The sequence below is a fragment of the Pleurodeles waltl genome, chromosome 7 (genome assembly GCF_031143425.1).
Source record: "Pleurodeles waltl isolate 20211129_DDA chromosome 7, aPleWal1.hap1.20221129, whole genome shotgun sequence".
Classification (NCBI taxonomy): domain Eukaryota; kingdom Metazoa; phylum Chordata; class Amphibia; order Caudata; family Salamandridae; genus Pleurodeles; species Pleurodeles waltl.
In genome coordinates this window covers 374,420,125-374,434,008 of record NC_090446.1, presented here as the reverse complement: position 1 = coordinate 374,434,008, position 13,884 = coordinate 374,420,125, and the positions used below count along the sequence as shown (strand labels likewise).

The following is a 13,884-nucleotide window of genomic DNA, read 5'->3' as shown; positions in this document are numbered from 1 at the left end:
CACATGCCATCAAACTGAAGATTTCACTTACCCAGTGTACATCTGTTCTTGGCATGTAGTGCTGCAGATTCATATGCACCCTTCCTCCTCCCCGGAATCCTGTAGTTGTTCAAGTTTAACATTTGTACATATGTATATACATTTACCTTTGCATGGACATCTCCTTATATTCGTATACTCTATCACTCCTTCCTTCACCCTTTGGGGAAAACAATCTAACTATGGAGTCGATGCCCATGCGCACTGTAACCTTGGGAAGGAGTCACTCGATCCCATAACTCCGAAAAGACTTGTTCGAAGAAAAACAACTTGTAACACTCCGAGCCCAACACTGGATTTTGGAAGAGATATGGCCCAACACTAGACGTCGGAAGAGATATGCATAGCATGTGAATCTGCAGCACTACATGCCATGAACAGATGTACACTGGGTAAGTGACATTTTCCATATTCTACATTCACTGATTTCTTGCCATAAAATCTACCTATTATATAGTGTGATTAATAATAGAAAATATTGATTTGTTTTTAACACAATTTTATCCATATGCAAATGAAATATGTTTCTTTCTGGTGAACTACATTCAATGACAGGGTTTTCAACCATCAAAGCAGAAGAAGGCCAATATATATTGAGCCAGAAATGGAAATTCTATTTATGTGACCAAGACTAAGGTCGAAACGCGTCATTATTTTTTGTTGCAGAAGTTGCTGGAGTCTGTTTCCTGCAGTACCATCTACAGTCATTTCATATATATCTGGTCTCTGATTGTTGGCGTGCTCAACAGCTGGTGCTGGCAAAGAGGCTTGACCACTTCACCCTGTAATTCAAGGCCAATTAAAACTGAATGACAATTGGAAGAGATGTATATATATTGCCACATGTGGGATGCTTACATATCTACAATTCAAATGTACCAAATTGGACAATATATTGCTAAGGTTTGGTTTGATGACTGTTTTTGTCATATATATGGATGTGGTTTTTCCTTTAGGCAACTCGTTGCTGTTTGATGTTGAATACAACTATTAGCTTTATTTAAAGTATTACAATTCCCACAATGCACCATTATAGGCAATACGTGGGTAAGGCATATAACAGTGATCAGAAGACAGGCTCAACTACCGTGAGAAACACCCTGAGAGGTTGAAAGGCGTTGGTGGAATGATCGTAATGTGAATAAAAATCCTGTTACTGGCAGTTCGGCGTCAATCTTAGATAATATACATATATATATATATATATATATATATATATATATATATATATATATATATATATATATATATATATCAATAATACTTGAGTAATGGGATTATTGCCCAGCGTTACACACTCAGGACACTGATCCCCACCAATGCAGTCATTAATGATGTAAAAGCCATAATACTGAGTTAACCCAAAACCCGAAAATGCTGATTGCTTTAATACGACTTCATTTATTTCTCGTTCTCTGTTTCATTGTTTGCATCTCTTTATACAGCACATGCAGCCAACACGTGTTTCGTGCTCACATCTCTTCTTCAGGACTGTTTAAAAATACAGAAAGTGTCCATCATTTCTGTTTCATAATCAATAACATTGTAAAAACTAAAAGAAAAACACTATTTCTAATATTCACTAGTTAAAACTTTGAAAATATATTAACTTTAGTGTCAAGGCATCTTTAGAGCTCTTTCCTCCGATGTATATTTGAGTGTTCAACGTTTTTCTACGTTCAAGCTTTCATTTGCACACGCCAGATCATTTGCCCAGGGAAATTTCAGAGTAAAGTGGTAAAATGACATTCCACAAAAATTGTAATGATACAAATAAAAAGTAATACATTAACTACGACATAGTTTTGGCATGGAACAATACATATAATACATGTACATTAACAATCACATGGCATGAGAAGGTGGGACTGGGCCCAGGGATATTTGCTTGGTTTGAGATGTGTATAATTCTAACGGCTAGGGCGCAGGTGAATAGGACTCTTGTTTCATGATTTCCCATTTTGTTGGAGTACTAAACACATAATACTTACACATAAGGGTAGCACACCTTGGACCAGGGCTGCTCCCCAGGTGGTCAAATTATTTTTAGGCCATTTCTGCCCCCCAGGGGGGCAGATCGGCCTAATATAATTACGCCGATCTGCCTCCAGGGGGGCAAGAAAACCCCTAGACACCAGGGATAATTTTTATTTTTTTTTATATGTGGGGAGCGACCCCTTAGGCAAGGGGCGCTCCCCGGTTGGGGGAGGGGTAAAAATATTTTTGAGCTATTTCTGCCACCCTGTTTATGTTTACTTTTGTTTTTTATATATGGGGGCGACCCCGTAGGCAAGGGTTGCACCCCCGGGGGGGAAATTTTATTTAGGCGATTTCTGCCCCACTTGGGGGCAGATCGGCCTATTTTTGTTAGGCCAGATACCACTAGACACCAGGGATTTTTATTTTTTTGCGTCAATTTTACGCAAGGGGAGTGACCCCTTAGGCAAGGGTTGTTCCCTTGGGGGGCAAATTTATTTTAGGCCATTTCTGCCCCCCTTGGGGGCAGATCGGCCTATTTTTATTAGGCGGGGCAGAAACCACTAGGCACCAGGGATTTCTTTTTTGTGCTAATTTTATGCAAGGGGAGCGACCACTTAGGCAAGGGTCGCTCCTCTGGGCAGGCAAATTTATTTTAGGCCATTTCTGCTCCGCTTGGGGGCAGATCGGCCTATTTCTATTAGGCTGATCTGCCCCCAGGGTGTGGCAGAAACCATTTAGGTAACAGGGATTGGTGTGTGTGCATATGTATGTTTTATTTGGGGGGGGCAGCCCCTTGGGCAAGGGTCACTCTCCATTTGGGCCACATTACTGTTGGACATATCTGCCCCCCGGGCAGATCAGCCTGTTTCTGGAAAGCCCATCTGCCCCCACCAGTGGGCAGATGGGGCAATTACCCCCTATCCACACCCGGGGGGGGCAAAAAGTCTACTAGATGCCAGAGAATAAAGAAAAATAGTGGGGTGGTAGCTACCAACCAGCATGGGCCTGGTTATGCCCCCACCCCAACTGAAGGGGGTAACAGTCTTTCAGCTCTCCACCCGCACACTAAAACATCTTATCCCATGGCAAGCAAGAGGACATTTGATGATTTTGGGTTTTGGTTTTACATTTGGGCCATGAGAGCTTGGCTAACTCTCAAAATCGTCCCACTTGGAATGGTGAGGGCTGCACTTTTTGGACTTTGGGTCGTGCCATGTAGAAAAATCCACAAGACCTAGACACATCTGAAAACTAAACCTCTGGGTGATTCCAGGGTGGGTGCTTCACATGCACCCAGCACCATTTTCTTACCCACAATGCCCTGCAAACCACCAACTTAGCTGGAAATCACATATTTTTCCCACATTTTTGTGATGGAACCTTCTGGAATCTGCAGGAATCCACAAAATTCCTACCACCCAGCACTGCCTCATCTATACCGATAAAGATTCTGCTGCAATTGTCAGCCTAAAAATGTTTTTTCCAAACTGCCCTTTTGGACCCGCTTTGATTCCTCCTCAATTTTGACATGTTTTTGGCTCTTCTGTGTCACAGGCACTTGGCCCACCTACACAAGTGGGGTACCATTTTAACCGGGAGACTGAGGGGAACGTTGGGTGGTAGGAAATGTGTCCCGGTGCGTCGATCCCACACAGAAATGTGGGGAAAATGTGATTTTTTTAGCTAAATTTGAGGTTTGCTGAGGCATCTGGGTAAGACAACTTTGAGGGCTCCACGCAAGTCACACCTCCCTGGACTCCCTCGGGTGTCTAGTTTTGAGAAATGTCTGGGTTTGGTAGGTTTCCCTAGATGGCTGCTGAGCCTAGGACCGAAAATGCAGGTGCCCCCCGCAAAAACAGGTAGTTTTGTATTTGATCATTTTAATGTGTCCAGATAGTGTTTTGGGGCATTTCCTTTCGCGGGCACTAAGCCTACCCACACAAGTGAGGTACCATTTTTATCGGGAGACTTGGGGGAACACTGTGTGGAAGGAAATTTGTGGCTCCTCTCAGATTCCAGAACTTTCTGTCACCGAAATGAGAGGAAAAAGTCGTGAGAGCCTCACAAGTCACTACATCTTGGATTCCCCTAGTTGTCTAGTTTTCAAAAATTTGCAGGTTTGGTAGGTTTCCCATCGTGCCCGCTAAGCTAGAGGCCAAAATCTACAGCTAGGCACTTTGCAAAAAACACATCGGATTTCAATGTAAAAATGTTGATGTGTCCATGTTGCATTTCCTGTCGTGAGCATTGTGGCCTACCCAAGTGGGGTACCTTTTTTATCGAGAGACTTGGGGGAACACAGAATAGCAAAACAAGTGTTATTGCCCCTTGTCTTTCTATACATTTTTTCCTTCCAAATGTAAGGCAGTGTGTAAAAAAGACTATTAGAGATATGCTGTGTAATTCATATCCTAGTATGGGCACCCCGGAATTCAGAGATGTGCAAATAACCAATGCTTCTCAGCACCTTATCTTGTGCCGATTTTGGAAACACAAATGTTTTCTTGATACCTATTTTTCACTCTTTATATTTCAGCAAATGAATTGCTGTATACCCGGTATAGAAAGAAAACCCATTGCAAGGTGCAGCTCATTTATTGGCTCTGGGTACCTAGGGTTCTTGATGAACCTACAAGCCCTCAATGTCCCCGCAACCAGAAGAGTCCAGAAGACATAATGGTATATTGCTTTTCAAAATCTGACATTGCAGGAAACAGTTACAGAGTAAAATGTTGAGAATAATGGCTGTTTTGTTCACCTCAATTTCAATATGTTTTTATTTCAGCTGTTAGTTTCTGTAGGAAACCCTTGTAGGATCTACACAAATTACCCCTTGCTGAATTCAGAATGTTGTTTACTTTCTAGAAATGTTTAGCTTTCTGGTATCCAGCATTGGTTTCACACCCATTTCTGTCACTAACTGAAAGGAGGCTGAAAGCACAACAAATAGTAAAAATGGGGTATGTCCCATTAAAATGCCAAAATTGTGTTGAAAAATTGTGTTTTCTGATGCAAGTCTGCCTGTTCCTGAAAGCTGGGAAGATGGTAATTTTAGCACCGCAAACTCTTTGTTGATGCCATTTTCAGGGAAAAACCAAAAGCCTTCTTCTGCAGCCCTTTCTTCCAATTTGTTTGAAAAAAACGTAATGTTTGCTATATTTTGGCTAATTTCTTGGTCTCCTTCAGGGGAACCCACAAAGTCTGGGTACCTCTAGAATTCCTAGGATGTTGGAAAAAAAGGACACAAATTTGGCATGGGTAGCTTATGTGTACAAAAAGTTATGAGGGCATAAGCATGAACTGCCCCAAACAGCCAAAAAAAGGCTTGGCACCTGAGGGGGAAAAGGCCTGGCAGCGCAGGGGTTAAAGCGAAAGGGTAAGGAAAGAGAGAAAAGCAGTAAAATGTGCCAGCGCCTGAATTGAGATTCCTTGCAATACTGCACAAACTCTCTGAAGTCCTAGAGCTGGAAAAATCAAGCAATTTGCAGCATGCAGGTTTAGAACGAAACCATTTAATTGAGAGGCATCAGTCAATAGATACTGTGAATATGGCCTGTGTCGAAATTTCTGCAAAATAACTTATGTGTGAACTGAAGAATTTAATTTAGCAATTATAAGTAATCTTAAGTCACACAATGTTAGACATATAGGGTGATAAATCCAGGCAGATTTGACCTAGTCACCAGAATATTGTAAATAATCAGAGCAGAAATTTTAAGGTAGATGTGGGGTTTTGCAAGTTTCGGCTTTTACATTGAAGTGCTCTCAGACTACTGTGCCCCAAGATAGTTTTGTGGATATGTCTTTCTGAAGTTTCCTCACCTTATAATATCCTCCAGACTGGATCTGGATCATTTTCACTTCAGCACTACCAGTTGGTACAATTAGGCCTCAGCAACTTCTTATCCTCTGAGCAGTATGACGGCATTCGGGAGAAATAAGGCACATCATGGCACTCTGGTGGCAGTTCATGTTTTTTCCATGCCGCATTCATGGGGGTCCGGAGCTCTTCTTGGTTTTTCACCAACAAAATTAATCAGCTTTTCGGCAGCAACTAGGTCACGTGCCTCCTAAGGTTTAAACCCTGTTGCAGGCACTGTAAGCAAATGCCCTTGTCAAATCCACGTGACGTCTGTGTGAGGTATCTGGGATCAGAACATTGCTCCGTGGCCTGCAACTCTTGTTCATTTGTGCACACAAAGGCCACCAAAGCATTCCTCTACCTTCAGGTAACTCTTATGACAGGGAAGGATGTCCCTAAAGATCCTTCCACAAATAATACTAAAAGTCCTATTGGAAGGAAGAGTCCTCTTATTCATAAAGGAAACAATCATTCTCCCCAGTCTGTTCACAGTCTCTGTGTTATTCCTAACATGAGATTCCTCCTCTTCGTCAGAGAAATTTCCTACATTAAAATCGATTAAGTCATAGTTTAAGGCTCCATCAGTCACCCCTGCACTGGTCGAGGACTTCTGGCTGGCTATGCTGAATTTATTCAGGACGACTTCAATATCCTCTGGGCTACTCTCAATGGGTGAGACTACCCCAGCGGGTTTGGCAACCTCAGGGGGTGCAAGTGCCAAAACCACAAATTCACATTACCATATTGTTCCAGCACATAAGAATTCATCGGCACCTGTTAAGGTGTCATTCCCTGTTCTGTTGGTGTTGCTTGCAACACTGACACAGACACTGCTGTCTGAACTGCTCTCAGTGCCACCGTTGAAATAAGCTGAAATCGTGAAAAAGGCAAAAAAAGGAAAAGGTTAAACATGTTTCACTGATGTATCCTTGTCAAAGTTACTTGATTTTCAAAGTTCAGGTGGTCTTGATACTCCTCTCGAAGGGGATATATCTTACCCTTTTGGCCTTCCTTCAGCAGGAGTATCTGCAATTACTACAGTGGTACGCAAATCAGTGGATAGCTTGAAGTAGACTCTATTCTCCATGGAGACCAAATTTAACTTTTTAAACATAAATCTTGCAATCTTACCTCACAGTTGCAGAGCCAGTTCTTCAAATTTGTTAATTCAGATCTTCACTGGTAGATATGCCTCTACAATCTTTTAGTGGATCTGCCCTCATTCTTTCACATGCCCTGGTTACCAAGGTCACAGATATCTCATCACTTGGCTGTGGCCCCATCTGGGCCATATGACATCAAGAGAACTTTGGTCTGTGATGGAGCAACACCAGCACATTTATGTGCAGGAGCTGCGAACAGTCCACCTTGCCGTAAAGGCCTTTCTCTTTCTGTCTTGAAGAGCACCATTCATTCCCCATGACTCATGTCATGTTGTTGGTTCCTTCAACAAGCAAGGATGCTCTCAGTTTCCTCTCTCTAGAGACCAATAGTCAGAGCTACCCGAGGTGACAGACATGATCTTCGCCATATTGGAATGTCCATTTGGGCATCTATTCACCACGATGTAGAACAGGACGTATCTTCAGTCTTGTGCCGTAGATTTTATTCATGAGTGCGATTTCTTCAGTTTCAGTTAGCCTCAGAGCCTGCTTTATGCATAGCCATCGACCTTACTTCTATCAAATGTTTTGCAGAAGGTGCAGAAAGATCATGAACAGCTGATCCTGATTTACCCCAGAATGGAGATGAAGTGGATCTGGTATTTCAGTCTATTGGCACTCAGCATTCATTCATCTTCTGCTCTACAGCGAAGAGTGGATCTGCTCTTGCAGCAGGGTAGGTAGATGAAATCCAGTCATGCCGGCTGCTGGAACAAATTCGTTCAGTGGTGCGAAGCCAAACTCCTTTACCCTTTTTAGTCACACCTTTCTTATGTGTTGCAATTTAAACTGTCTGTTGTCCTACAGTAGTTGTCAGTAGCAGCTGCCAAATTCACCTTTGTATGTCTCCCAAACCAGCCATCTTTGTTTCAGTCCACACTAGTGGCTCTTTTTCTCAAACGTTTACTTTACTGTTTCCTCTCACTCTGTTCATTATTCCTAAGTGAGATATGAGTCTTCTGTTGATTTTTTTTTTAATTGCATCCTCCTTCAAGCCAATGCATAGTTGCCTGATTCAACCTCTTACTCTTAGGACTGTCTCCTTGGTGAAATTACGTCAGCCCATTGGCTCAGAGATGTTCAGGCACTCTCACTTTGTCCACATTTGACTATATTCTACCAGGACAAATTGGCCCGCTGTACCAGCTCATCTTTTCAATCTCAGGTTGTATCTAACCCCCACACAGGCCAGTCTGTTATGCTTTTAACTTTCTTCTCTCCACCTCAACTCACAGAAGAGGAGGAGTGGCTGCAGAGACCGCACCCTGAAAATTAAGTATCCCATACATCAACCATACTCAACAGACCAGAGTGTGGATGTTCAACTCTTTGTGAGTTTCTTCAGAGCTAAGAACGGCAGGGTGGTGACCAAATGCATCATTCCACGTTGAGTCATCCTTTGTATCATTATCTACTACACCTTAACCAGAAAAGACCCTCCAGATGGCATCAGTGTCCTCCCCACTAAGGCCATGGCTTTTTCCACAGTTATCACCACAGGCATTATGTTGGATGACATTTCCAGACAGCCACCTGGTCATCTTTGCATACATTTGCTAAACATTACTGACTTCAGCTAAAGTATGCAGTGTTGGATAATTTGTAAGCGCTGTGCTGCATGATTTCTTGAATAATTGGTACTCTTTATCCCACCTCCGTTAGGGTATTTCTCTGGGACTCATTCATAAAGTATGAAGTCTCTGGGAACATGCACCCATCAGAAGAAAAACATACCTACCTTTGGTAATGATATATAAGGTAGGTACCTAATCTTCCTGCAGGTTCCTCACTGCCCTTACTCCGCCCCTGATCAGTTAGTGGTGTTGCCAATAATATTTCAAGGTATGTAAACATTAATAATTTGACGAATCTGCTGTTCATAGTTTCTCACTTGATGTATTCGGAAGAATGATCATTTTGTCCATTTTATGGAGAACTGATCAACTGACTGCTCTCTTATTATTGCTAGCAACTCTGTGACATTGTCCCTGTGGTAGCCTACTGGCAAACTCCTTCAGATCACTGATCCCATATTGTTTAGATATGCTATCAGAACATATATCTTGCCCCCCTCCCCAAAAAATAAATTGGTCCTGTTGGGCTTGCCTCTTGGGGGCGAATTGTTCACTTTTGCTCAGGTGCTCACGTGTTTTGATCTGCTTCGGTGTTTCCAGATCATTTCCGGTCAATCTTATTCTGACCATAGAGGCTGTCTAATCTTGCCCATCTAATTTATCTAGCTGCTGTTGCTCCTCCCCTTCCCTGTACCACTCACTTTTTTCCAATGTAATTTGTAAGGCTTAGACCTCCCAAAAGAAGACTGGCCCTTTCATTACCATTTGTATTGTGATCCCTTCTCCACACTCCTAGTCTCCTCTGTCTCTCAAAAGGTCATGTTATAAGGTAGAAATGAAGTATTCTTCAGTAATGCTTATAGCTACAGATTTTTCAACAGGCTTTGCAGTGCAGTGATCTTGGTGTCCGGGAGGTCAGTGCCAGTAAGTGTAGCATAGTGGATGGGCTCTGGCTTTGCAGGTATAGTTGTAACTTGTATCTTCCAAGAGAAATGCTAGAATTATTAGACCTGGATTTACCTTCTCTCTCGCTCTCCCAACCCCCTTTGAACCCTCCCCATGCAAGCATCTCAGTAATCTGCCTTTCTTTCAGCTTCTGGTTGGGGCAGACTGCTCCAAAGATTGAGACCTTCTGTGGTAGACCAGACCCTCTTCCTGTGTCTTTCCCTTTTAAGAGGTGGCAGACTTCCTGTGTTTCTTCCCTCCATTTGGGGAATCAGATAGATTAGGGTAAAGTGTAGCAGTTCTGAGTGATGTTAAGTAGTTTTAGAGTAGTTTTGAGGTGGTTGTGCAATAGCAAACAGTAGGGTTTCAAGTAAGGCAGGAGACAGTTCAGATGGGAAGATGAAAGTAAAATCTTACATACTCAGGCGGACTTTCCACAACCCGCATACACTTGTGACTTAAATGAATCCTCAAATAAATTATTAAAGGATGACAGCCTTATACTGACAAACTTCCAGCCTCTCTGCTTAGAGAAGATTAAAAAACTTATGACAACTATTAAATCTGGTTCCCCTAGTGACCCCTGTCCACCTCATATTCCACAGCTTGTCCCGGACCTAGTCTCTACTGCCCTTGTCCCTACATTTCAGGAGGTTCTGACCTCAGGTGTGTTTCCTTTCTCTTGGAAGGAAGCGGTGGTGATTTCTTTAAAAAAGAAACCAGATGGTAAATCGAATGACCTTAAGAATCCAGGGCCGATTGCTCTGCTGCCTTTTCAATCAAAGATCTTCGAAAAACACATTAATAAAGAATTGGCTACGTTTCTTCAAGATTCAGGCAGTCTAGATCCTACACAGCATGGTTTCAGAAAGAGCCATAGTACAGAATCTGCACTCATTACCACTTCTGATACTATCCTGAAACTAGTTGATGAGGGACTCGGTACCATTCTAGTGCTCCTAGACTTATCAGCAGTGTTTGATACCATCTCTCCTCAAATTATGACGCATCGCCTGCATCAGGCAGGCATTAGGGGCACTTCTCTAGTCATTCTGAAGTCTTTTTTTGAAGATAGATCTACCATAGTAAGCTGTGGAGATTTTAAAGCACCTGCATATCAGTTACCATGCGGTGTACCTCAAGGCTCTTCAATCAGTCCTACCCTGTTTAATCTATAAATGGCTCCACTGGCCTGACTGATTCTCTCATTTGGCTTCTTGACCACCTCCTATGCGGATGATACTCAATTAATCATTCCTGTATATGGGAACTGGGAAGAAGTCGCTGACTGATTCCACCAATGTATGTGTGAGATTAATAGATGGATGGGCATGAATTGGCTCAAAATGAATGGCGGTAAAACTGAAATTCTTCTTTTTGGCTGTAGTAGAAATGTATGGCGCTCCCGCTGGTGGCCATCTGTGTGCGGAGACCTACCTGTTCCTATTGGCTCTACTAAGAATTTGGGGGTTATTTTTGACACTGCTTTATCCTTTAAGCCACATGTTAATTCTATCACTAAAAACTGTATCTGGATATTGAAAACTCTGAGAAAAATATTTCCCTTTTTACAAGAGAAGCTCAGAATTATTGTATCCCTTGCTCTGGTAATCTCTAAAATAGATTACTGCAATGCATTATTGCTTATTATTGACAAGCTTTCACTCAGTAAACTTCAACTTATCCAGAATGCTGCAGCTCGTCTAACATTTAATCTCCCTTGTTCCACTTCGGCCAGTGCTACTCTGAGGCAACTACACTGGTTACCTGTGAAAAACGTATTGTCTTTAAGACAATATGTTTAACATATAAAGCTGTATATACCCGCAGCCCTGAACATTTGACTTCAGGGCTTCACTGGCATGTCCCTAGCCGTTAGTTTAGATCTGCTGACTCCAACTTTGCCTACGTACCACAGACTCGGAAAGCCAGATGGGTCGATAAGGCTTTTACGGTGGCTGCAGCAAAGCACTGGAATATGCTTGCTCCCATGATGAGGAAAGAACAGGATTTTTTGGTTTTTAGAAAGAAGCTCAAAAACGTGGATATTTCCACAGTAGACGTGACCAGGCTTTTCTTCTTTGTCCTTGGTGGCTCTCTCACTTTTGTTCCTATTGCTTTGATGCTTTGCCGGAATGCGCTTTATAAATATGAAATACATACATGCATACATACAATAAAATGAACTCAGTAAGAAAACTAGGTTAGAATGGTAAGGTATCAAAATAGGAAAAAATAGTTTCAAATTCAGAGCAAATTAAAAGTAAGTTACAGACTAGGCTCTGGCGAGGCTATGTCAGATTTATAGGGTGGAGCACATTATGCCGGTGGGAGCAGTATAAGTCAATGCTGGCAATATAGACCATAGCCATCCAGCTACAAATTAAGCAATAGCAACTTGTGCCCATAATGTAAATGGGGCAAATTAACTCATAAAGCAAATAACCTCCCTTCTCTGAGTCACTGTGACTTATCTTTAACACCCTGTGAGGCCCACAATGTACTTTCAGGTGCCTTAGTATGGTATGTCAATGTGGCAGATGCTGTCACTGCAGGGTGTGGACATTTTCCTGAGAGAGAGAAAGAGAGATGGAGTGCTGGTACAGGTTCCCCTGTGAATCCAATATAGCACTGCAGCACCGGCTCCCACACTACGTCTACAGAGGAGGAGGTCAGAATTATGGCAGGCCAACCACTGCAGAGGAACCTATTTGGATGCAGGACTTGGGATCTGGGGATTGGAACTTAGTTTCCATCTGGCAACTTACATGGAGAGAGCAGAGAGATGGAATGAGTAGCAGGCTGCACCAGCTTCTCTAGTGGCTGTTTCTGCTCTTGCTGACTGCGCCTTCCCACAAGCACACATCTAGTGTAGTGTTATTGATGGAGCATTTGTATGCTGTTATCTTGAAGCTACGGTCTATTGTGTTCCCTTGAAGGGATTAACTAGGAAATTAGGTAACAATCAGTCACCATTAATTTACAGTGTAACCAATTTGACCACACAATGACAAACCAAACCAGAAATAAAGTTAAAGGGTTTTATTACAAATTAAAACTCAAGTTGATGTAAACAAATCGCAAAAACATACTGCAGAAATACAAAATCACCATAGGGTAACCAAATCTTTTGAAGACATTTGAATGGGATAGCATAAGACAAACCGGAAATTCTGTTACAGCAATACAGAAATCAACAATAATGACTGGTGCTCAGAAAACAATTGTCGGTCTTTCCTCTTACACGCGTGAAAGTTTAAAAGCATCTAACTAAATATCTATGGATAAATGGGGAGATTCCCCAAGGGTCTAAGCTGTTAAAAAGACAAATCTATCTAGAAAATGACATAAGGCTAAAACGGTGAGGAACAGAAATAAGGCAAAAATGAATACAGAAAGTGAAAAGAATACGTCAGTATTTCAGAAGCTTGGTTGAGTCTTCTTAGAGCTTTAAGTGTAAGCCTAAGTCACACTCAGCAAAGCATGGGGAAAGGGGAAACTCATAGGTCTGTACCTCTCAAAGTCCAGGAAAAGTCTGCCTACAGTCAATCAGTGATAGCCTTAGTTAATACCACAAAATCCAAGTAGGTTACTTCCTCCAGATCATACCTTCACAAGCTCCATTGTATTCTCCTGCCAAACAGTGTAACATGCAATATTAGCTCATTTTCTCATACCAGTGCTGAGAATGCTGTTGTCCTTGGTCCTCTGGACATCGTTTGCAACATGTATGAAAAAGAGTCAGTCATCTCGCTCTTACTCTCTTTGTGTTCTCCTTTCAAGGTTTTTCTCTCAGACTCTCTAATAGTAAAACAATAGTACATCTATTTCCAAACTAACATTTTGTGTGAAAGCACCGGCAATGAAATTACACATTAGAAGAAAACAAAGAACAGTTTTTCACGTTAAAGAAATTCAGACCTAGTCATGTCAAGTTGAAACATTATTCAGCAAATCACATTTAATTTCATGTTATATTTATACACATTTTAATCTCTAAATTTATATAAATGTCAATTACATAGATTCAAATAGAAGTTCATGTTACAGTGAAAATAAATGCAGACTTTACTAATACATCGGCTTAGATGTGGCTGGGGAGTGCATTTCAACATTGAACTATAAAACATAAGTGCACACGTTACACAAATTGGTATCATTTCAAATACCAGTACATTCAAATAAAATGAGGATGTTTAAGAAATTGCATTTAATGATTATACTTCATTTAAAGAGATTAAGGCACCAATATATTTTTACTAACACTACAGTGAATGCACCTCATTATTGATGTTGAGTGCACCACTTTACATTAGTCAAA

General features: G+C 41.7%; 1 protein-coding gene across 5 annotated transcripts in view; it reads left to right on the top strand.

Moving 5' to 3' along the window:
* The window catches only part of LOC138304092 (uncharacterized), a 381,850-nt gene that overhangs the window by 227,412 nt on the left and 140,554 nt on the right, over positions 1-13,884 (top strand). The window lies entirely within an intron of this gene.